Source organism: Myotis yumanensis, unplaced genomic scaffold (genome assembly GCF_028538775.1).
Source record: "Myotis yumanensis isolate MYYU_CA2020_CCGP unplaced genomic scaffold, mMyoYum1.0.hap1 SCAF_1, whole genome shotgun sequence".
Classification (NCBI taxonomy): domain Eukaryota; kingdom Metazoa; phylum Chordata; class Mammalia; order Chiroptera; family Vespertilionidae; genus Myotis; species Myotis yumanensis.
Window position 1 is genome coordinate 195,300,342 of NW_027223752.1, and position 22,359 is coordinate 195,322,700.

Consider the following 22,359-nt stretch of genomic DNA (forward strand, 5'->3'; position numbering starts at 1 on the left):
GCTATATAATATATAAGAAACCTATTTTACAGGTAAGACAAAGGTTAAAATTTAAAAGATGAAAAAAATATATAATATGCAAACATTAATCATAAGAAAGCTGGAGTAGCTATATTAATATCAGATAAAGGAAACATCATAATGTTATTATGAAATGTTATACATTTTTAAAGTGGTCATGGTACATTCATCACAGTAGACCAAATATCATGCCATAAAAACCAGTTTCAACAAATTTAAAAGGATTAAAATTGTACCACATTTATTATATTACCATAACCAAGTTAAATTAAAAATATATAACAGAATAAACATCTAGAAAGTCCTCAAATATCTGGAAATTGAACTTTTAAATAAGATATTGATTAAAGAAGAAATCACAAAAGTAATTAGAAAATGTTTTAAAAGTAAAAAAAAAATTAAAACCCAGTATATTGCAACTGGTGGGATGTAAAAAGCAAACAAACAAACAGAACAAAACAAAAAAAACAGTGCTTAGAGAGAAATTTATAGGCTTAATTGATTGCATGAGAAAATATCTCAAATCAAAGGTCTAAGCATTATCCTTAAGAAGCTGGAAAAATAAGATCAAATTAAACCCAAGTAGAGGGAAGAAAATAATAAACAACAGAAATCAAGGAAAACAGAAAAGAGAAAATAGTGAAAATCAAAGAAACAAAAAGGAAGTTGCTTTAAAAAATCAATGACATTAATAAACTTATGTTTAGACTTATTATGGAAAAAAATAGAGAAAAAATTATCAAGAATGAAATAGAGGACATCACTATATATTCTGTAGACATTGAAGGGTAAAGAGGAAATATTACCCCCCAAAATGACAACTTAGGTGAAATGGCCACACTTTTTGAAAGACACAAATTACAGAAACCACTTGAAGAAGCAATAGAAAATCTGAATAACACTGTCTATTAAAGAACTTAATATATAATTTGAAATCTTTCCACATACAAAACTCAAGGCCCAGTTACTTCACTAGTGAATTCTTTTAAGCATTTACACACGCGCACGCACACACACACAATACCAATCATACACATACTTTTTCAGAAAATAGAAAAGAATTAACACCCAAGTTGACTGTCCTCCCAGAGAATGTGAACATAAGTGTTCAGTTAATTCTTTCTGATACTGGGAGGGACAGCCCCAGGCTCCATCCAGGGCTGTCTGTGTACCCTCAGCTCCTATGGGTGTGTTTCCCGCCCCTGGTGTGGAGTGGCCAAGCACACCAGTGCCATGTCTTCTGTTGTGGGACCATTGCTAACACATGGTGCTGTGGGTTTGATTTACTCTTTTTTAAAAAATATATATATTTTATTGATTTTTTACAGAGAGGAAGGGAGAGAGAGAGTTAGAAACATCGATGAGAGAGAAACATCGATCAGCTGCCTCCTGCACATCTCCTACCGGGGATGTGCCCGCAACCAAGGCACATGCCCTTGACCGGAATCGAACCTGGGACCTTTCAGTCCGCAGGCAGATGCTCTATCCACTGAGCCAAACCGGTTTCGGCTGATTTACTCTTTTATGTGTCCTATCCTGAAAGGTCAAGTCTAGTCTGGTTGCTGTTGATGTTCTTAAGGAGTTCTTTCAAGGATGAGAGACCCAAACAGGTTGAATTTTAGAAGTGAATAAACTACCTTCCCTAAGGTTGGCTAAAATAAATGTGAAAAGGGGCATTTCTTAACAGGAAGAATCATTAAACAGTTTATTCTGGCTCCCTTTTCATTCTGGCATCACTTCTAATTTAAAGTGTCTCTGAGGAAATTGTGTTTGACCACAAGTCCCACAAACAATTTCTCGTTTCCCATAATAAATCCAAGAGAGAAACCTCAATCTTCAAACCCACCTCCCTTTTTACTCTCTCTTCCACACTAGACAAATTTCCCCAGGGATGAATGAAGATATTTACAGAAGCTCAATAAACAACTCCGTACCGGAAAGTTGTCCTGGCCCACGAAAGTTTGCCTGCTTCCTTTCCACCGTCCACACAGAGTATTGATGGCATGCCCACCTGCCATACCTCAGAAATTAAATGCAGCCCTTCCAAGAGCCCAATTCTCCTGCATTGTCTTTAACCTGTAGGTTGGGGTGTGTGCACTTTCCTGTACAAACGTTTTCACAGGTCCCTGAAATCCATTGGCATAACTCCTAGATAGAAGAGTCTGGAGACCTCACGAAAACTATTTCCCTTTTGGCATCTGGAGATAAACACATTTGTGCTATATTCTTTTAAATATGTAATTATTTAAAATACACTACTGTTTTGAAACAAAGTCCAAACAATAGAGAGCTACACAGACAACAGGACAAAGCTAAAATGGAATTGGGAAAGAAAGCACTTGGGAGGATTCAAGAAGTTCCTGTTTCAACCTGGGCAGGTAAAGGAGGCTGGGGAATGGGCATGGGGCAACGCTGGCCTTCTGGAATAGCCTTTCTCCTCCTTTCCAGTCCTAGTGCCTCTCTCAGGCTGCTTCTCTCTCCCACCCTCTCAGACTGCTTTCAGGAAATGACCCCCTATTTCTTCACACTAAAAGTGTACCTAAATGTGTAATAAGAAGTAATGAATTTTCTCTCCTCAGGGTTTGCCTTTTTTTAAAAAATAAATCTTTATTGTTCAGATTATTACAGTTGTTCCTCTTTTTCCCCCCCATAGCTCCCCTCCACCCTGTTCCCACCCCACCCCCTGCCTTTACCCCACCCCGCCGCTGTCCTCTTCTATATGTGTACAATTTTTGTCCAGTCTCTTCCCGCAACCCCCACACTCTCTTCCCCCAGAGAATTGTCAGTCCATTCCCTTTCTATGCCCCTGATTCTATTCTATTCACCAGTTTATTCTGTTCATCATATTTTTTATTCACTTGATTTTTAAAAAAATATATTTTATTGATTTTTTACAGAGAGGAAGGGAGAGAGATAGAGAGTTAGAAACATCGGTGAGAGAGAAACATCGATCAGCTGCCTCCTGCACACCCTCCACTGAAGATGTGCCCGCAACCAAGGTACATGCCCTTGACCGGAATCGAACCTGGGACCCCTCAGTTTGCAGGCCGACGCTCTATCCACTGAGCCAAACCGGTTACGGCTTCACTTGATTTTTAGATTCACTTGTTGACAGATATGTATTTGTTGTCACTTTGTTGTTCATAATTTTCATCTTTACCTTTTTCTTCTTCCTCTTCTTAAAGAATATCCTTCACCATTTCATATAATACTGGTTTGGCGGTGATGAACTCCTTTAGCTTGTTCTTATCTGTGAAGCTCTTTATCTGACCTTCAATTCTAAATGATAGCTTTGCTGGGTAGAGTAATCATGGTTGTAGGTTCTTACTATTCATCACTTTGAATATTTCTTGCCACTCCCTTCTGGCCTGCATAGTTTCTGTTGAGAAATCAGCTGACAGTCGTATGGGTACTCCCTTGTACGTAACTAACTGTTTTTCTCTTGCTGCTTTTAAGATCCTCTCTTTGTCTTTTGCCCTTTGCATTTTGATTATTATGTGTCTTGGTGTGGTCCTCTTTGGATTCCTTTTGTTTGGGGTTCTCTGCGTTTCCTGGATTTGTAAGTCTATTTCTTTCACCAGGTAGAAGAAGTTTTCTGTCATTATTTCTTCAAATAGGTTTTCAATATCTTGCTCTCTTTCTTTTTCTGGCACCCCTATAATTCGGATGTTGGTACACTTGAAGTTGTCCCAGAGGCTCCTTACACTATCTTCATATTTTTGGATTCTTTTTTCCTTTTGCTTTTCTGGTTGGGTGTTTTTTGCTTCTTCATATTTCAAATCTTTGACTTGATTCTTGGGATCCTCTGGTCTGCTGTTGGATCTCTGTATATTATTCTTTATTTCAGTCAATGTATGCTTAATTTCTAATTGGTCCTTTTTCATATCCTTGAGGCTCTCACTATATTTCTTGGAGGTTTCTAGAAGATTCTTGAGTAGCCTTATAACTGTGGTTTTGAACTCTATATCCAGTGTTTGCTTTCCTCCATTTCTTTCATTTGTGACCTGTTTCTTTGTCTCTGCATTTTTGCTGCTTCCCTGTGTTGATAGAGTGTCTTTGTGTGCTAGGTGTCCTATAGGGCCCAGGGGATCAGCCTCCCCAATTACCTGAGATGGATACTCTTGGTGCACCTTTTTGTGGGCTATGTGCACAGTCTTGTTGTAGTTAAGCCTTGATTGCTGTTGGTATCACTGGGAGGAATTGACCTCCAGACCAATTGGCTGTGAGGACCAGTTGTGTCTACAATGGGAGAACTGCTGTGCTGGAGACACTCTTATGGGGCAGGACTTGCTTCAGTGGGGCTTTGGCACTCACTGAGTCTGCCCCCTGAGTGTGTCTCTTATGGATGTGAAGAGTTGTAATCTGGATGGTCTCACTCTGACCACTGGGTAGACTGGCTCTTGGATCTTCAAGGAGGTGCGAAGTCAGCCACTGCCTGAGGCCACCCAGCAGGAGCTACAGAGAGAACTGCAGATTCCTACTCTTTGGGGTTTGGAGATGCCCAGATGAGGTGCAGCTGTGAAGTAATACAGGCTGCTGATAAGCCTTAGGCCTTCTTTTGGAAGCTCTGTAGTTCTCTGACCCAGCTACAGTTTGACGGTTTTTAGGCGGAGAAAGGCCAGGCCATTATTATGCAAGAGCCTCTGCTCACAGCTTGGGTGGGGCTGTAAATTGGGTGTGGCATGGTCTCAGGCAATCACTGAGTGATGCAAACAGCAATGGTTGCCCGATGGCCCAACCCCGGATATGTCCTTGGGTCTCTGTGTCCAGCGGCCCCTGTGCAAGAACAATGAAGGCTGCAAGAACCTCTGTGAGAAAGCTGCCCTCACGCTTGGGCCCAATGCCAGACAGTACAGTTTCTCTCCCTATGATCTGGGTCCCCAAATTCTCGCCTGGAACTGGATTTCAGAGCAGTCGGGAGCTTGTATCTCCCTACTGGTTGGTTGAAAAAGACAACAGCATACCCAGCTGCCAGCCCCTTTTGCACACGTCTCCGTACCTCCACACTTCCACACTTCTGCACCTCCTACCAGACTCAATGTGCTTTTCTCTTTCCTTCTAGTTGTAGAATTCCCACTCAGCCAGTCTTCCTGTGGTTCTGGATGATATTTGTTTTGTCTTTTAGTTGTATTTTTAATGTGGTTGTGCATGGCAGCAAGTTCAGGTGTGTACCTATGCCTCCATCTTGGTTGTCTCAATCAGGGTTTGGCTTTTATCAGAGGACAAAGGTCTTCCCAACACCACTTTGGATTAAACCAAGAGGAATACTGTTATAGAATGAACAAACCAGATTTGGGAACGGGCTGTAGCAGACATAACTTTCTCTATGGAGGAACTGGAAAATGCAATGTAGATGGGGAAATAATCTCAATCAACGTGGAAGGCAGTACTCCGGCTACTTTAGCAAAAGGCTAAGGAGCCATCAAGTGTCCTAGTGAAGAGGCATCCAGGCCCTATCAACTTACACTCACACATTTGAAAGAATCGAACACATCTAACACAGAGTTAGTATAGGATCTCCAACACGCCAAGATCTTTTTTCACCACACTTCCAAATAATTGGAAGGGGTTCCTCTCCCTTCTTCCTGAATATGAGATATGTTTCTCCTTCCTACCTGTGTTAGCATTCCCTTGCTCCCTGCTCCCTGTTTTAAATGTTCCCCTTTATCTTTTCACCTCAGCCTGTCCAGGTTCCTTAAAACCTATTGTGATTTCCTAAATTATTACCTCCCCATCCAACTTAATGCTACCAACCAACTCCTAAAGGGAGTTGTGTTAGCTGCTTTCAATCAGTCTTACAGTATTCCAAGGGTAACTACAGCAAGTACAACCTAATTTCCAGGACCTAAGGTTTTAGAAATCAACCTGGCGGCCGCCTGTGTGTCTACTACTTAGTAATTGGTGTTAACCTTACACCACTCTTTCCTCCATACCACAGGGGTGCACTGCTGGCAAGAAATGGCTTGGCTGCCTATCAATGCTACTGAAAACTTATTACCTCAACCTTCCTAGGGTGCCCCAGGCCTAGAGTAAGCAAAGTGGTAAGTGAAGAGAAGTAAAACAGAATGTAATTCGAATCACAAAAGCAATTGCTCAGATATTCCCTCTTTTGGTCAAGTGAGGAGTATTAAAGTTAAGTGAGGCACATGGGGAAAATATAAAGAATATTTAAAAGAAGTTAATAAGGCTTTTTAAAGCCCCAAAGCAACATCTTGATTTGTGAAACAAAGGCTAAACTTGGGCGGAGGGAGAGGTGTGGCAAAGGTGGCTGGTCATGTGATATACCTGAGGTGCCCAGCTGGGACTCAGACACCAGATGAATTAAGCAGATGTTATAGGAGTTCATTTGCTTTCAGACTAAGGACTATCTTGGGAAAGAAGGCTTTGTGGTCATAAGAGTGAGAATAAACTAAACACTCATGGTTTAAAGAAAATGCTTCAAGGTCAGAAAGAAAAGTGACTTTGAGAAGCTCACAGAGCCTGATCCTCGGATAACCCCTGATCAGGCCCTCATGGCCTCAACTCCAATTCCCTGGGTTACCTGTGCAAAGGCCTGGTCCTTTTAACAGATGCTAGGACCCAAAAAATAATTGGGAAACATCTGTTCTCAAGGACTTCTTTTATTCCACTCTAAGCTCTACACACACACACACACACACACACACACACACACACAAAGTAATCTCTCTAAAATACATCCTAAAGACATCTTAAAATTCTTGGCTCCTTTCCTCTCCCCTTCCAGACCTCTTCCCCCAGTGGCTCTGCCCTTTGCAGCATGACTCTGGCTGGCCTCTCTAGATTCTCCATTTCTCTCCATTTACCTATTGCCTCCCTAGACTTGGCAAAAGGAGCAGACTGTGGTCTAGTCCAGAGCCTCCCAACTAGTACAGAGGGTGACCAACTTGTCCTGGTTTGCCTGGGACATCCCCAGTTTTAGCACTGAAAATCCTACAGCTTAGACCCTTCTGTGTAAACAAAGAAGACAGTTTGCCCTATTGTTATAAGATGATTGAGTCAAGGTATTGATGCCCTCAGCTCTAGAGGCAGGAGGGCAGAACCTGGTGTAGCTGACGTTCCTGGACCCATAACTTCCAGTCACAAGTTGTCTCCTGCGTTTACCCAAATGGCCTATGTAAATATAATTTTCTATGTGTGCCATGCTGTAAAAAAGTTGATGAATCATTGGTCTAGACAACTTCTTTTTAGTACATTTAATTGGAAGGGGTAGATAGAGAATATTGCAAACTGATAGCTTTTCTTTTTCCCCAGTGCCCTCGGTTAGAGACTATAGATTTAGAAAAAAATCTCAGAGGCACAGACCAAGGTTGCTCTTCCTCTCTTGGCCTAGAGTTACAGCAGAGTGGTGCAAGGTCACAGTCTGACTTTGAGGTCTCAGGAGAGAGGCTACCCATGCAGCACTACTTGCCGTAGCAAGCCCCAGAGGGGGAGCATGACCCAAGCACAAGAGGGAGGCCAGACTAAAGCATGAGGAGACATCAAGGGCTCTTAGTGTAATGGGAGACTAGGATCACAATAGTTTATATTCATTGAGTGCCCACTATGTGGCAATGCCTCACTAAGAACTCACATAATTATTTTGTTTGACTCCCTCCAAGCTCTGTTTTATAGATGAGGAAACTACGACTCATTGAGATTAAATTACTTGAAAACATCACTCAATGGGTAAAGAAAGGACCTGAAATTAAACACAAGTCCTTCTGATATGGAAACCATCCCCCATCTGCTCTGGAGCAGAGACAGCAGCTCCCTCCATAGATGCCCCCAGCACTAACAGCAGTCCCAGCAGGACCTTAACTGACAAAGATGACAGAACGCCTTCGTAGGTCACAACTGGCATTTAGATAGCACCAGATCTTCCCCAGTCTCTTCTCAAAGCATCAATTAAAAGTGATGATCTTAAAACATAAAGCAGATGATGCCTTTCTTCTGCTCAAAACCTATCTCACTGTCAGGAAAAACCACAGACATACACATGGACTCCAAGGTCGTGGTCCACCTCATTTCTCTAACTGTACCTCCAACTCCCCTTGCCCTCCCTCACCACCTCTACTTCTGCAACCTAAGCCTTCCTGCTGTGTTTCAGGCAGGCTAAATCCTCTTCAATCTCAGGGCTTCTGCACTTGTGGTTTCTTCTGATTGGGGTACACTTATCCAGATATGCCATCCTTCAGTTTTATTAGATCTCTGCTCCATGCCAGCTTCTCACAGAGCTCTCCCTGACCACTCTAATCAAAATAGCAAACCCCAAATACTCTTACCACCTGCCACTCTTTATGTCTTCTCCTTGCTTTATTTTTCTGCATGTCAATATTGGATATCCTATGTATTTTACTTATTCATTATATTTCTCCACTCTCTAGAATGGAAGCACAATGAGAATGTAAAATTTTTTTTGGCGGGGGGCGGGGGTCAATTTTGTTCACTACTTAGCATGTGGAGTGATAAATATGTGTTGAATGAATTGTTGAATTAATGAATAATTGCTAGTGTTATACATTGCTTTCTTCTTATAAACCCATAGAATCATTCTCTTACCCTTAGGTAACTCCATCTACTTGAATTGGCTAAGGTTCTAGGTGAACTTAATGACATTGGACTCATAAGATGAAAAATAACTGCCTAAGGTTTCTATTGATTTTGGTCTTAACTGTGGGATGAGGAATATTAGATTTCCTGAGCAAAGGCGGGGGGCCTTAAAAGGAAATTGAGATGTAAGGAAGAAATTGTTTCTTGGTTGAAACAATCCTAGTTATCTCTGCCTTGAATCCTGTTTTGTGTGGTACATTACCTACCCTGGATCAGGCTTCTCCATTGTGAATATAAAAACCTCAGACATCAATAAGAAACGGATGGAAATTTTTATATTATTTTTTCTCAAATAATGCTTGAGGATCAGTTCTATGATGTGGTCACTGTAATCGTTTATAGTCCTATAAATAGTTCACTGTTTAAAGTCTTCAGGACATTTGTATTTTGATAGAGACAAAGGAAAATATGGACTTTGTATTAGATTATCTGCTTCTGCATAACAAGTTACTCCAATACTTAGCTATTTAACCATTTGTGGTCTCGCATAGCTCCTGAGGAAGGGGCTTAGCTGGGTGTTTCTGGCTCAGGGTATCTCAGGAGGTTGCAGTCAAGATGTCAGCTGGAGCTGCGGTTGTTTGAAGCCTTTACTGGGATGGAGGATCTGCTTCCAAATTTGCTCACGTAATTATTGGCAGGAGGCTTCAGTGACTCAATGCTTGAACCTCTCCATAGGGCTGCCCATGACCTGAGAGCTGGCTACCCACAAGTGCATGGTGCAAAACAGAGAGAAGCTAAGATGGAAGCCACAGTGTCTTTTATAACCATACCTCAGAGTGACACACCATCACTCCCACCACATTCCATCAGTCACACAGACCAACCCTGGTACGAAGTGGAAAGGAGTTACACAGCAGTGTAAATACCAGAAGGCAAGGACAATAGTAGGCCAAGTTGGAGACCTGCTACCTCAAAGGGCTTTTAGGACACTTTGTTAATGGTCGTTCTGGTTCTGTCCATTGAATTCTGCCTTGTGAATTTGGGGGAAGTCTTGTATCTGCTCCAAACTTCACTTGTCTATAGATTAAGAACAACACTTACATAGCACCTGCTCCATCTCATACAGGTAGATAGACTGAACTCCAAGCATACAAGCTCAAAGGACAAACAAGACAAAAGAACAGTAGCATCGCTACACTGAGGGCGAAGCCAGCTGCTGACGGTAGAAGACCAGCAGAAGCCTATTGCATCTAGTGAGGTTTCTAGGAGTGCATGAAAGCCAGGAATTCCAACGGAACCCAAGTTTTATGAAAGGTGCAGCAGTGATGGACTAAGGGTCAGACAACAATTGGGCTGTGTGCAGAAGAAAAGATAAAGCTGAGCATCAAGTAACCTTTACAGATAGCAGTGTGGCCCCAATGGGGCCCCTCCCCAAAGCCAGATCTGATGATGGTTTAAAAGTCAAAACTAGCAGATAGCTAGTAACCTGCTACCATAATTCAAAGGATTCCAGGAAGCTGTGGTGTCACTGTGTACCATTCCCTGCTTCTCAAACGCAGGGTCACCAAGCGATATTGTTATAGAGCAGATTCTGAGTAAGTAGATCTGTGGTGGGATAGAGAGTGTGCATTTCTAATAAATGCTCAGGTGATGTAGCCGCTATTGCTCTGCAGACCAAATTGAGCAGGCAGTATACCTAGTAATATTAGGAGCAATTGGGGCCCCACTGAAGGGCTGGCATCCAAGAGCCACCTGGGAATATCCACTCAGTTTCAAATCATTTCTCTTCATCCTGCTGCCAGCTCCCCCGCAGCTAGTAAGCTCGATAAACAAATCCTTGGAAATTGGAATAACTGGTTCTTCAATCTTTATAAAACAGGTTTTAAAAAGTAGGGAAAAGTCAAAAGACTAATCCTATACAAATAAGATTTGGTTTCAGACTAAAATGCTCACTCATGCTGGGTAAATAGCTCCTTCAAGGCAAAATGCTTCCCTAAATTGAACTTCCTTTTATAAAACTCACATGTCCCTTCTGTCCTTGAAAATGGTTTGCCTCAAGGGAGTATTTGATCTCTTAGGAGTGTGTCACATTTTATGATTCTTGATTTGATTTGAAGTTAAACTAAATGTTTAAACATGTCATAAATATTTAAATTAGATCCTTAGTTTTGTACATAAACAGAAGTAAAGTATTCTAGTTGTTGACAATAATTACTCCTGGGTAGGTGTAAAGATTACAGGGAATTTAAATGTTATTTTTTGAACAATTCTATGAATCCCAAATTTTCCATAAGTAGTGTGTGTATATAAAAAATATATAGTTACTGTATATGTAAGAAATTTCTCTGGTCAAGCCATATAGCCATCATCAGATTTTGTTGTCTCTCGAGATCAGAAATGTAAGCAATATTATGCTTTAGACATAATACTAGGAAGGGTGGATAAACACACACACACACACACACACACACACTCATCCCTGTTCTTAAAGAATTTATAGTTCAGTCAGTGCTATAAGTATCACAGGGTGTTGGGGAAACACAAAACGATGCTTACGTCAGTCTGGGCAACTCAGGGAAGTCTTAAAGAACAAATCCGTTTTCCCAGCAGAAAAGCAAGGAGAGGACATTCCAGGCCAAGGGAAGGACATGAAAGACACCTTCACTGCCTAATTTTTCAGCCAGTCTGATTTTAAAGTGTATTACCCTCATTAACTTGTTAGTCCATAGCAAATCTTGGAGGGTTATTTATGTGAACAGTAAATGTGGTTGATTAGAGTTTGATGTTAATGAGAACCTCCTGTTAATTGGATGGCCAAAAGAATGTGCACAGAGAAACTAGGGTGAAGAACCCTAAAAGACTTTAATCCTAGCCCATAAGGGCATTCTAAAACAGGTTGTTCTCCACTGTTCCTGAGAGCCAGGTTTTTGAGGGTATATTTAGGAAAATAATTTTTTTCTTGCAGCCTTCCCATCCACAAACACACATAGCACACACAAGCATACACTCTCTCCATCACCACCAACACCACGAAACATCTTTATATCTATATATAAAAGGCTAATATGCTAAGTGTCTGACTGTCTGACCGGTCACTATGACCTGCACTGACCACCACGGGGCAGACACTCAACGCAGGAGCTGCTGAGCTGCAGTGATTTGGCAGCGGCAGTTCTCGGATGACACACCCCAAAACCAGAGAGGAAGGAGCCCAATTCCTTGAGGGGCTGTGCAATTCCACCTTCAGTCATGGGTTATGTTGTTGCTGGAGCACTGTTGGTGCTGACTCTGGTTTGCTGCACACTTGCATTTGCGTTCCACACTCTGTGCACTCCAGACCACTCGGGGGATATCGGAGAGCCAGTTTCGGTTTGACCCCCGCAGGCCAGGCCGAGGGGCCCCACCTGCTGGAGGGACCCCACTCACTCCTCAGACTCTGGGGAGGGACTGCAGGTGGTTGGCTCCAGGGTGTGCCTGGCCCATCTCACCCAGTCCCTCCCCACTGGCCACCTTCTAATTAATTTCCTTATACTGTACACTGATCACTAGTATACATATAATACTGAACTTCATGGAAACCAAGAGAAATAAAATAAACTAATCAATATTTTAAAAACTAGTCCACTTCTGAGCAGGGGGAAAAAAACAAACCTCAGAATTATGCACCATTAATATTAATAGGCCAAGAAGCTTTGCTTATCCATGGCTCTACTTGCCTATTTAACAAACACCTATCAGTTCTAGGGATTCAGATATGACTGAGACAAGATGTTTGCCCTGAAGAAGTTACTAATCAAAGGCCAGGGCACAGTGCAATAAGCTGTGATAGATGGAAGGAGATGGGCAGCGTGCTAGGAGCAGAGGCACAGAGCACCTCAGTTGGCCTGGGAGGGAGCTGTTCTGAAAAGTTGTCTGGTTCTCTGGGAAACTACAGAGAACTACACATTGCTCAGTGTGGCGGGAGCAAAGGTGAATGTGAAAGAGTGGCAGACAATAAAGCTGAAAATATGGACAGAAATGGGGTCACGAAAGGCCGTAGATTCTAAATGAAAGAGTTTGAACTTTATCCTTGAAAGCTTCGGGGAGCTATTGAAGGATTTTAAGCAAGGAAATGGCATGATTAAGCAGATCGATATCACAGCGGTGTGGAGGACAGATTGAAGGGAGGCCACACTGGGGACAGGAAATGCAGTTAGGGAGCTACTGCAGGATCTAGAGGAAGTTAATGAGTTCAAGTTAGTTGTGCAAATAAAGAGAAATGGAAGAATTTAAGAAATAGTGAGGAACAAGATCTTCACAACAAAGTGAGTCACCAAGGGTATCTGCCTCAACTCCAGAGTCTGAGATACTTTGTGTATGTCGGGGGGTGTGGGGAGGATCACAGGGCAAGTGCTAATCTCAAAGCAGTTTTCAGTTAGAGTAAGAAGGTGAAAGGAATGTTCATAGAGGAGACATGATGGAGGCGGGGGGCAGTTTGTTGGTGATAGGTCGTGAGTTCTGGAGGCCTCAGTTGAAAGTTCTGAAGGTTCAGGTGGGTGGCATAGCGGAACAAGTTAAGAGAGATACAGAGCAGTTTGGAAATAAGCATTAATATAAAGATAGGTTACCTGGAAGTCTTGAAGGGGAATGTGGGCTCCATGTGGTCAATTTCAGATGTGGCATATCCATGTTAGGCAACTTATCTGACCATAAAACATTTTAAAATAATAATTTAATGCATTTTTAATACGTTTTAAAGATCATCAAAAGGAGTTTGTGGAATATGATGAGCTCTTTGATCAAAGTAGGTGATTTTAACAATGGTCTTAAGGATAAATTAGTTGCTGCAAAAAATTATCAAAAATGTGTTATTTGTGCTATGTATTGCTTCTAAGAGAACAAATCAGAGGAAGCAAATATTTTTGTTAGTTTTAGTAAGAACAAAAACAAGAAATGATAAAGATAGAGGTCTGCCCTGTTCAGAGGCCCTACTACCATATGCCCAGAGGTTCCTCCCACCTCCATCCAGTCCAAGCTGGGCGATTTCTCCCCAGTGTCCAGCCCTCTTTCCAGGTTGGTATCAGCCTTTTAGTTCCTTCAAAGGACCCTATTCCTAGAAAAGGCAGGTTCGAATTTAGAATGATTGGACTTCTTGGAGTTTAAACCTAAAACTGATGGGGGAGATTCTACCTCCAGCCCTAGCCCCAGTCCCCAGCCTGAAAACTTCCAGTTCCATCCCAAGCTACCACCCAAATAGCCAGGGTCAGCAACGTGGCCTTCCTAATGCAATGTCATAGTCAGGCCCTTGAAGAGGGCTCACCTATGTTTGGATGGGGGATTCCAGGGACTAAAGCATCCAGAACATAGTGTAGATGGCAACGGAGGGAGTGGTGGCAAGAGATGCAGATCAGCCCATCCTCTTGACCATAAAAACTCCTAAACCTCATGGATGAGCACAGCTGGAGGAGGGCCAGGTTGGGGTCTTTCAAGTGCAAGACTCAGAGGCCGTCTTGCCCAGGGCTAAGTGTGGAGCTGCATCCAGAAGTGAGAAAAAGCATAGATACTCCTCACCACATGCAGACTTCACCAAGAAGCTATAGAAAAATAAAAAAAGTAATAGTTGTTAAAAACAAGAGAGCAGGCCCAAAATGGAGTCACTTATGCTAAGCTTCACATCACCAAATTGACACTTCATTTGATTGGAGTTTTGGCTCTTCCACAAATAGAATCTTAAACCAGTCAATCCGGAATCACCTCATCAGCACTAGTTAGGTAATGTGCCTGATAGACCCATGCCATGTCCTATAAGGAAAGTAACTTTGCAATAGCCAACCTGCTTTCCACTAGTACAATTTTCTTGTTCCTGCTCCCTTGTCCTTGTAAAAGTATTTCATTTTGTACAGCTCCTTGGGTCTGTGTGTACTATTTTCTCATAATAGAAGCTTTTGGAAAATTACTATATTTTACATAATTTTATATATATATGTATATATATACATATATATATTGCTCTTCCTTTTCACATACATACACACACACACACACACACACACACACAAACACACACCTCTATTTTATTTCTAAATTACTTGTCAGTGTCTCTTTAAATAGCATATGAATCAGGCAATGCATCTGGCAAATGACTAGCTTGTATAATATCCATATATTTCCTCAATAGAAATAGAATCAAATACTCACCAAAATTATTCAGTGGTGCAAAGATTGTGTTCATATTATGAAATCTTTACATTTTCAGGATATTTATGAGCCCATAGACTCATAAATATTAGAACTTGAAATTGATCTCAATAATTAGATGAGGACAGAGAGAGGTTAAGTGACTTTCTTACAGTAACAAAGAAGTTGGTGAAAGAAAATACAACTGATGTGATCAACCAATTACTTAATTAATCAATTAATCAGCTGTTCATTGAATTCCCATACCTCTGGTTCTCATCATTATGTCATTAGTCACAGTAGGGTAACTTTAAACAAAGTCATATAAAACAGCCAGACCTGCACAAAATTGCGAGGTCATTCATGTTTTCCTTTCACAAATTTCTCTTCCATGGATTACCATCAAGCTCCTCATTTTCTGAATGTGTTACCTTGGAACCATCACTTAATATCTGTGAGCTGGTTACCTTACATTACATTGGAGATAATGCCTGTTCATAAAGCTGCTTAATCTCCTAACCATCTAACTGTGAAAAGCATTTTTTCTTCCTTCCTCTCTTTAAGACGGGTGATTTTCAACTTTTTTCATCTCATGGAATGTATAACTAATTATTAAAATTCTGGACAAAAAAAAATAGGTATAATTTTGATTCATTTATACCAGACAGCTATTGTTGTATTGGATATTGTCATTTTTTATTTTATAATATAAAGGAAAAGAGGTCAGTGCCCCTGCCTAAATAGTCATGAATTGCATGTTTTAAAAATTTCTTGTGGCACACTGGTTGAAAATTGCTACTTTAAGACAGTATGGTTTCCTAGTCTCTAAAATCCTATTTGTATCAAAACAGGAAAAATATCTCTTGATTTAACTTACTCTTTGACCAACTAATTTATACCATTTTCCAAAAATACTTCTAAATTATTTTAAAAAATAAAAAATTGTTTGACTATAGAAAAGAAATATTTACCCCTCCTTTGTGATTATATATTATACTGAAAAATAATTATGTACAAACTAAAATTTGACACATTAACTTTGCTACAAATTTATTACAATCACAAGGGAAGGTACGGTAGGAAGAGTACTAGATTGGGAGGCAGGAAATCTTGCCTCTAACTCTGGCTCTGCCATTATTCAATCATGTCATTTAGGGCAGTGATCGGCAAACTCATTAGTCAACAGAGCCAAATATCAACAGTACAACGATCAAAATTTCTTTTGAGAGCCAAGTTTTTTAAACTTAAATTATATAGGTAGGTACATTGTTATTAACTTAATTAGGGTACTCCTAAGGCTTAGGAAGAGCCACCCTCAAGGGGCCAAAGAACCGCATGTGGCTCGCAAGCCGCAGTTTTCCGATCACGGATTTAGAGTAAATCACTTAATCTCATCTACAAACTCGGGGAGCTGAGCTTGGTGATTTCTGACGTCTTTCACCCCAGAAAAATCTCTTTTTCTCAATACTTATATAGATGCTCAATCATGCTGAGATTTTTCTCCTTCCTTGCATATTTGGAACTTACACAAAATTATCAAGGACTTTACCATTTCCTAGAGATTTGCTCTTGAAAATTGGACACAGACTGAAATTCAATAATAAGGGAATATGAAAGCATAAGAGTCATGGTTACACAGATATATGTGGAATAATATGAGTCTCATCTCATCTGTATTGTTAGGCTACAGATGAGATGTAGCAGTTTCTCTCAGGATATAGCAGTTTCTCTCAGGATATGCATTAAAGAGAACTAAAAAGAATTTGACGAGTAAGAGTACTTATTTTTGCATTTAAAGGAAAAGGCTATGCCAACTGTCAAAGTTGACAGTAGATATAATACAGTACTGTATCACTTTTCAAAACTTGAACATGATAAATGATGAAATACTTGGAGACATTTAAATTTTTTTTAATCACCTGAGGATAGTATTCTCTGAAGCCATGTTTACCTGCTGCTTGCCCAACCACAGCCTATCTAAGAGAACACTTTTGTTCATTTTATTCATTTACACATTGCCTCATGTATTCAAAAGCAATTTTTAAAAATTGGATTTCCAGTATTGGCCAGTGTGACTCAGTTGGTTGAGCATCATCCCATGGACCAAAAGGTCATAGGTTTGATTCCTAGTCAGAACATATGCCAAGGTTGTGAGCTTCATTCCCAGGAGGCAGGGTGCAGAAAGTAGCCAATCAATGTTTCTCTCTCTCTCTCTCTCTCTCTCTCTCTCTCTCTCCCCCTCTCTCTCTCCTTTTATCTCTAAAATCAATAAAAGAAAATATATTTAAAAACTTGAGTTTCTTCAATTCAAAAGCAATTTTAAAAGCAATTTCAAAAAATTAAATCTTGCCACTTGTTCACTAGATTCCCACTCTTTTCACCTATTTAAGAAAATTGCTACAGCAATTCTCCCCTAACCCATATATATGTGTCCTCTTTCATGAATATTTTCCATCTACATAAAAGTGCTATAATTTCTCCCATGAAAAAAATAAACCATTTTTACCTCACATCCCCCCCTAGCTTCTCTTCTTATATAAAAATTCCTCACAAGAGTTGCCTATCTTGCCTATCTCCAACTATTTTCCTTCATTGTTTCTTAACCGTACTCAACCAGGCTTTTGCCTTTACTATATTACCAAAATAGCTCTAGTCAAGGTCAAGAATTACCTTCATGCTGTTCAATCCCATAGTCAAGTCTCAGTTCTCATTTTAGTTGACATATCTGCAGCACTTACATAGATGATCACTTCCTTTTCCTAGAAAAACAGTTTCTTCATTTAGCTTCCAGGATAACTTAATAAAAATAATAATAATGACTAACACTAGCTAGAACTGTTCCCTTTTTTTGTTTGTTCACCTGTATCTGCCATAATCCTTCTGGTTTTTCATAAAGGCTATACAAATGAATTCAATTTTGATATGATGAAAACTACTACCCTTACATCTTATTAGTCATTGGTGGAATTCCTGCAATTCCTCCTTGGATGAAGTACTGTGGTACTACTCTGATTCACTACGTTAACCAGAGTATAATGTGGGAGTTGGGGTGAGGCGTGGGTGGAGAAGGACAGGCAATTTCAAAGGCAAAAGCCTGGTTGGTCTTTTCACAGCGGAGGGAACCAAAGTGATGGCTCTGTCAGTTGCTGAGTGTAGCCACTGTGGTTATGCACTCAGGGACTGGAGAAATAATCCAAGATGGGTTATGGGTTGAGCTTACTATGAGTTGAACATGGGCCAGGACTGCATTTGTTTCTTGGCCCTCATCTTTAGCAGTCTAACAAGGGTGCCATGGCAGCATTTTGAAGCCTCTGGTATCAGTTCTGGCTCAGCCTTCATATTCAATAATCTTCACAAGATCTGAGTATTTCCCCAACCCCATTGTACAGTGTATTAGTAAATGACCATAGAGACCTTTGGCAATAAATTGGTCATCAGTTTCTGGAAATATGTGTTGTAGTAATATATAGACCTTCCTTATGGGGACTGGCTTCCTCTTTTCAGTCAATAGGCTCAGGTCTATAAAATGTAGGGGTGATTTTTTTATTGTAGCAGTTGCCTTCAAGCCTCTACTTGCAAGCTATTAATATTGTTTGGTTATATAATTCAAGCAATATTTTCATTGGCTACCCATCTCTAATGTCCCTCAGAAACCACGGTTCATCAGCCATTGCCACAGATCTTTGTATGTCTGGGACCCCCTGGTTGCTATCTAATTGTGGTGCCCATTTCAGTAATTATGCCTCTGGAAGCAGCCTGAGAAAGTCCTGGGTTAAATCTGATCTGATCAAAGGAAAGCCCATGGTAAGTTTGGTCTAACACAATATAAATATTCCAGGTAACTTCCTCTGTCTTAAATGCTAGGTCCATAGACTGTACCCCAGAAAAACACAAGCGCCAGACTTATGAAACCACATTGATAATTAAAGACAACAAATTAGAAATGCGTAGTTTAAAATAAACCAACAACACTGCTCCTCTTTTCTTCACTTAGTTTGCAAGCATGTCATTCCAGACAAGGAGGTGCAGCAGGTGTCTGACTCAGCACGGGAGAGCCACCAGGGCCCGGAGTGGGATTTGGGAGCGAGATCAGGGGGAGAGAAGTATTTCTGTGGCAGGCAGCCCGGCCTAAGGTACTGGAGCCTGAACATTTCCACGGAGGCGTAGCCCAGTGCAGGGTATGGAAGCTGAGGAGGATAAGGAAGGCACCAGTGGAGGATCCTGGAGCAAGTGTCAAAGGCCCGCAACAGGAGGAGGGTGTCTGTGGGAGTGGTGGCCTGGGGCGGGAACTGGAGCTCAGGTTGGGTGAGGAGGGTATCTGTGTGGGGATGATTCAGTGCAGGGTGGCAGAACCGGGAGAAGTGAGGAAGGTTTCTGTGTGGGAGAGTAAAGAGCCCCCTTGGAGTAAAAAGGGGGCCCAAAGTGGAGGGCATGTGGCGGCAGCCCAGCACGAGGCCCTTAAATCTGAGTGAATTGAGGAGGATACACCTGGGAGGGAAGGGGCAGGAACAGTGATGGAGTGAGTTCCGTACATTCAGATTAATCACTAAGTATATTGAGGGTAATGGTGCAGGTTGTTCACCACCAGAGAATGGATTTACAATTATGGGAAGGAACCCTATGTGTTGTCTGCAATGGAAGGCTTCAGTGTAAACTCGGGACTTTATAAAATTATCCGTATGATAGATGGAGAAATAAGTATAGGTGTGTGTGTGCATGTGTCCCTATACTCACTAGCTCTGAGAGGATATGATGAGGGCAAAAGCAATATGCACACCTAGCTGCCACCTTGGTGTCTAATGACCTTTATCCACTGGAAACAGGCATCTTTGAAGGAATAGCTGATTCCAAGTCTGGGAAAGAAAAAGTGTAAGATGAACCTGTAATATCTTATTGTATCTGAAAGTGGGGAAATGTTTTAAAAAATGATGGGGACTTGTCAAAAGCCACAAAAGCCAGACTGCAGGGGCTCCACTGGCCAAGTCAGGGATCATTTGAAGATCAGAATAAATGCAAAGTAACAGATGACAGCCCATTAAATACAATAGAATTGTAACACCTGTACCACCCTGGTGAAGGGTGTTTCTGAGGGGGACTATGCATGTGTGGAGTCAGGAGGTATATGGGAAATCTCTGTACCTTCCTCTCAATTTTGCTGTAAACCGAGAACTGTTCTTAAAAATAGTTTTTATAAAAAAAGTAAAATAAAATAGAAAATCATGGGTCCATATTTAAATAACCAAACAAGTTGAAACCATTATGAGAAAGAGTATTTTACATGAAAAAATGTACCTTTTACTGAAAAAGAAAAAAACTGAGAAAGGAAAAAGTAACTTCACATTGGACAACCTGGCAGACACCACCTCATTCAAATCATTAAAGTGAACACCACCAGCAATAAAAAAAACATGAAATTGTGCTCCACCTTATAAAATGCAAAGAAAACAGTAGAGTACCACTTTTGCAATATTCCTGCTAAAGAAGCATAACCCAAATCTAAGCATAAGGAAATGTTAGACAAACACAAATAGAAGGACATTCTGAAAACTAATTGGCCTATAGTCTTCAAAAGTGTCAGAATCATTAGTCAAGGAAATACTGAGGAGCTGTCCCAGATTGGAGGAGACTAAAGCGGTAAGACAGTGAACTGCAGCATGTAATTTCGAACTGCATCCTTTAGCTATAAAGGAGGTTATTTATATGTGGTCTGAGGGTGTGTCTACTCAAGTCTCCAGAAATCAGCTTGAAGTAAAATAAAATACAGGTGGGTCTTTGTCCTTCCAAACCCCTGGCAATATACTGTTTTCATTAATTAGCAACTTACTAAAAATTATAGTCATTCTTATTAATAATTCATAAAAAATTAAACTTGGTTTTCCATCTTTTCAGCCAACTACTTACTACATAACCACTGTTGAGGTTGACAGACCAAAGATTATCAAGAACATACTTGAAAAAAAAAATAGGTTGGGTATATGTATTCAGTTAGCAACACCCTTAGGAACCACAGGAGCATCTCGGTAAGGGGGTGGGTGTTGAGAAAGGCTTCTTATGGGATTTGAGTTTATGCTGGATGCTTCCATGGAGGAGTGAAGGATTGGAAGCTCTGGATTGGAAGCTCTCAAGAAGCAGGGGAAACTCAGTGACTGGGAATCTTAACACATTTTGTCTAAGAAGTAGAAGATTAAAGCAAGCCTAAGAATGGCCATTGATAAAGAAGCAGCAATAATTCAGGTTAGGCAGAAGAGGGGAGTGTTTAGTCATTTTTGTTGTCACGCAGGACCTTGAGGATGGCTATTCTTGGCATTGTTTATTTCTATGGAGAATGTTGTGGTCTGATTGTCATCAGCGCCATTTTTTATTTTCTCACCAAGAAAAAGTGGGGGGGGGGGGGGGGGTGTAGATAAGTAATACTATAAGGAGACACAGTGTTAACAGAATACGTAATCATTGACAACCTGTTATTAAGGGAATAGTCAAAACATTAGAAGAAAACATTGAACTAAAATAATAATAATGAGGAGGAGGAGGAGGAGGAGGAGGAGGAACAGGAAAAGGAGGAGAAAAAGAGGAGGAAGTAGAGCTGCTGCTAACTGGCTGCCAATTCTAGTAACACATTTTCATCTATTGCTGTGTAAATAACATCTCTCTACTTTGGCGAGCCTTTCTAACTTTTAGGTTTGGAGGAAGCATGCTTTTCTCATGTTTCCATAGAGAGAAATATGACTGGACATAATACTAAACACTGAGAAAACCTGGACAGTGTTCACAGATTGTGGCAGTTATTTCAGACTGTGGAATAAAGAGTGAGGGTGAATTACATTCACTTCTTTTCTGTAATGATTTAATGCCTCATTGCTTCTCTGGACCATAAAGAGTTCCCCGACTACTCTTCTAAAAACTCTCCTTTTCTTTGTACTTTTTCTTTGATCCATTACCAACCAATTGTTCAAATGGATAGGCAATTGTTTCTCCATCAAAAAGGAGAGGTGGAAAGGATGGGGATATAGTCAATATGGTGAGGGCTGCAAGCTAAGCCAAAATGAATGAAAGGCAAAAGAGTCTCTAAGGGGAAATACTTATTTTAATTCTTTCTCCCGTATCGCACAGTTAAAATTCATCATAGAGGGATCATTGGAAGATACTGAAGAGCCATCACTAATATCATGTGTAGAGATTGTATCTAAAACTGTTAGGGGCTTGGACACAGTCAAAAACACTGATCAAGAGGTATACCCTTACTTCATATCCTTCAAAAATTCTCTGAAAAAGTCAGTCTTCTCTGGTCTATCTGAGAAGTAAAAGCAAACAGTTGCATGTAATATATATATATATATATTACATATATATAGTTATATATATATATATATAATTTACAGTTGCATGTAATATATTATATACAATTATATATATACTAGAGGCCCAGTGCACAAAAATTTGTGCACTTGGGGGGTCCCTCTCGCAGTCTGGGACCTCTCGGAGGATGACCTCCTGCTGGCTTAGGCCCACTCCCCAGGGGATTGGGCCTAAGCTGGCAGTCAGACATCCCTCTGGCACCCCGGGAGCCCTCGGGGGATGTCCACTTGCCAACGGGGAGCAGGACTAAGCTGCAGTCAGACATCCTTAGCGCTG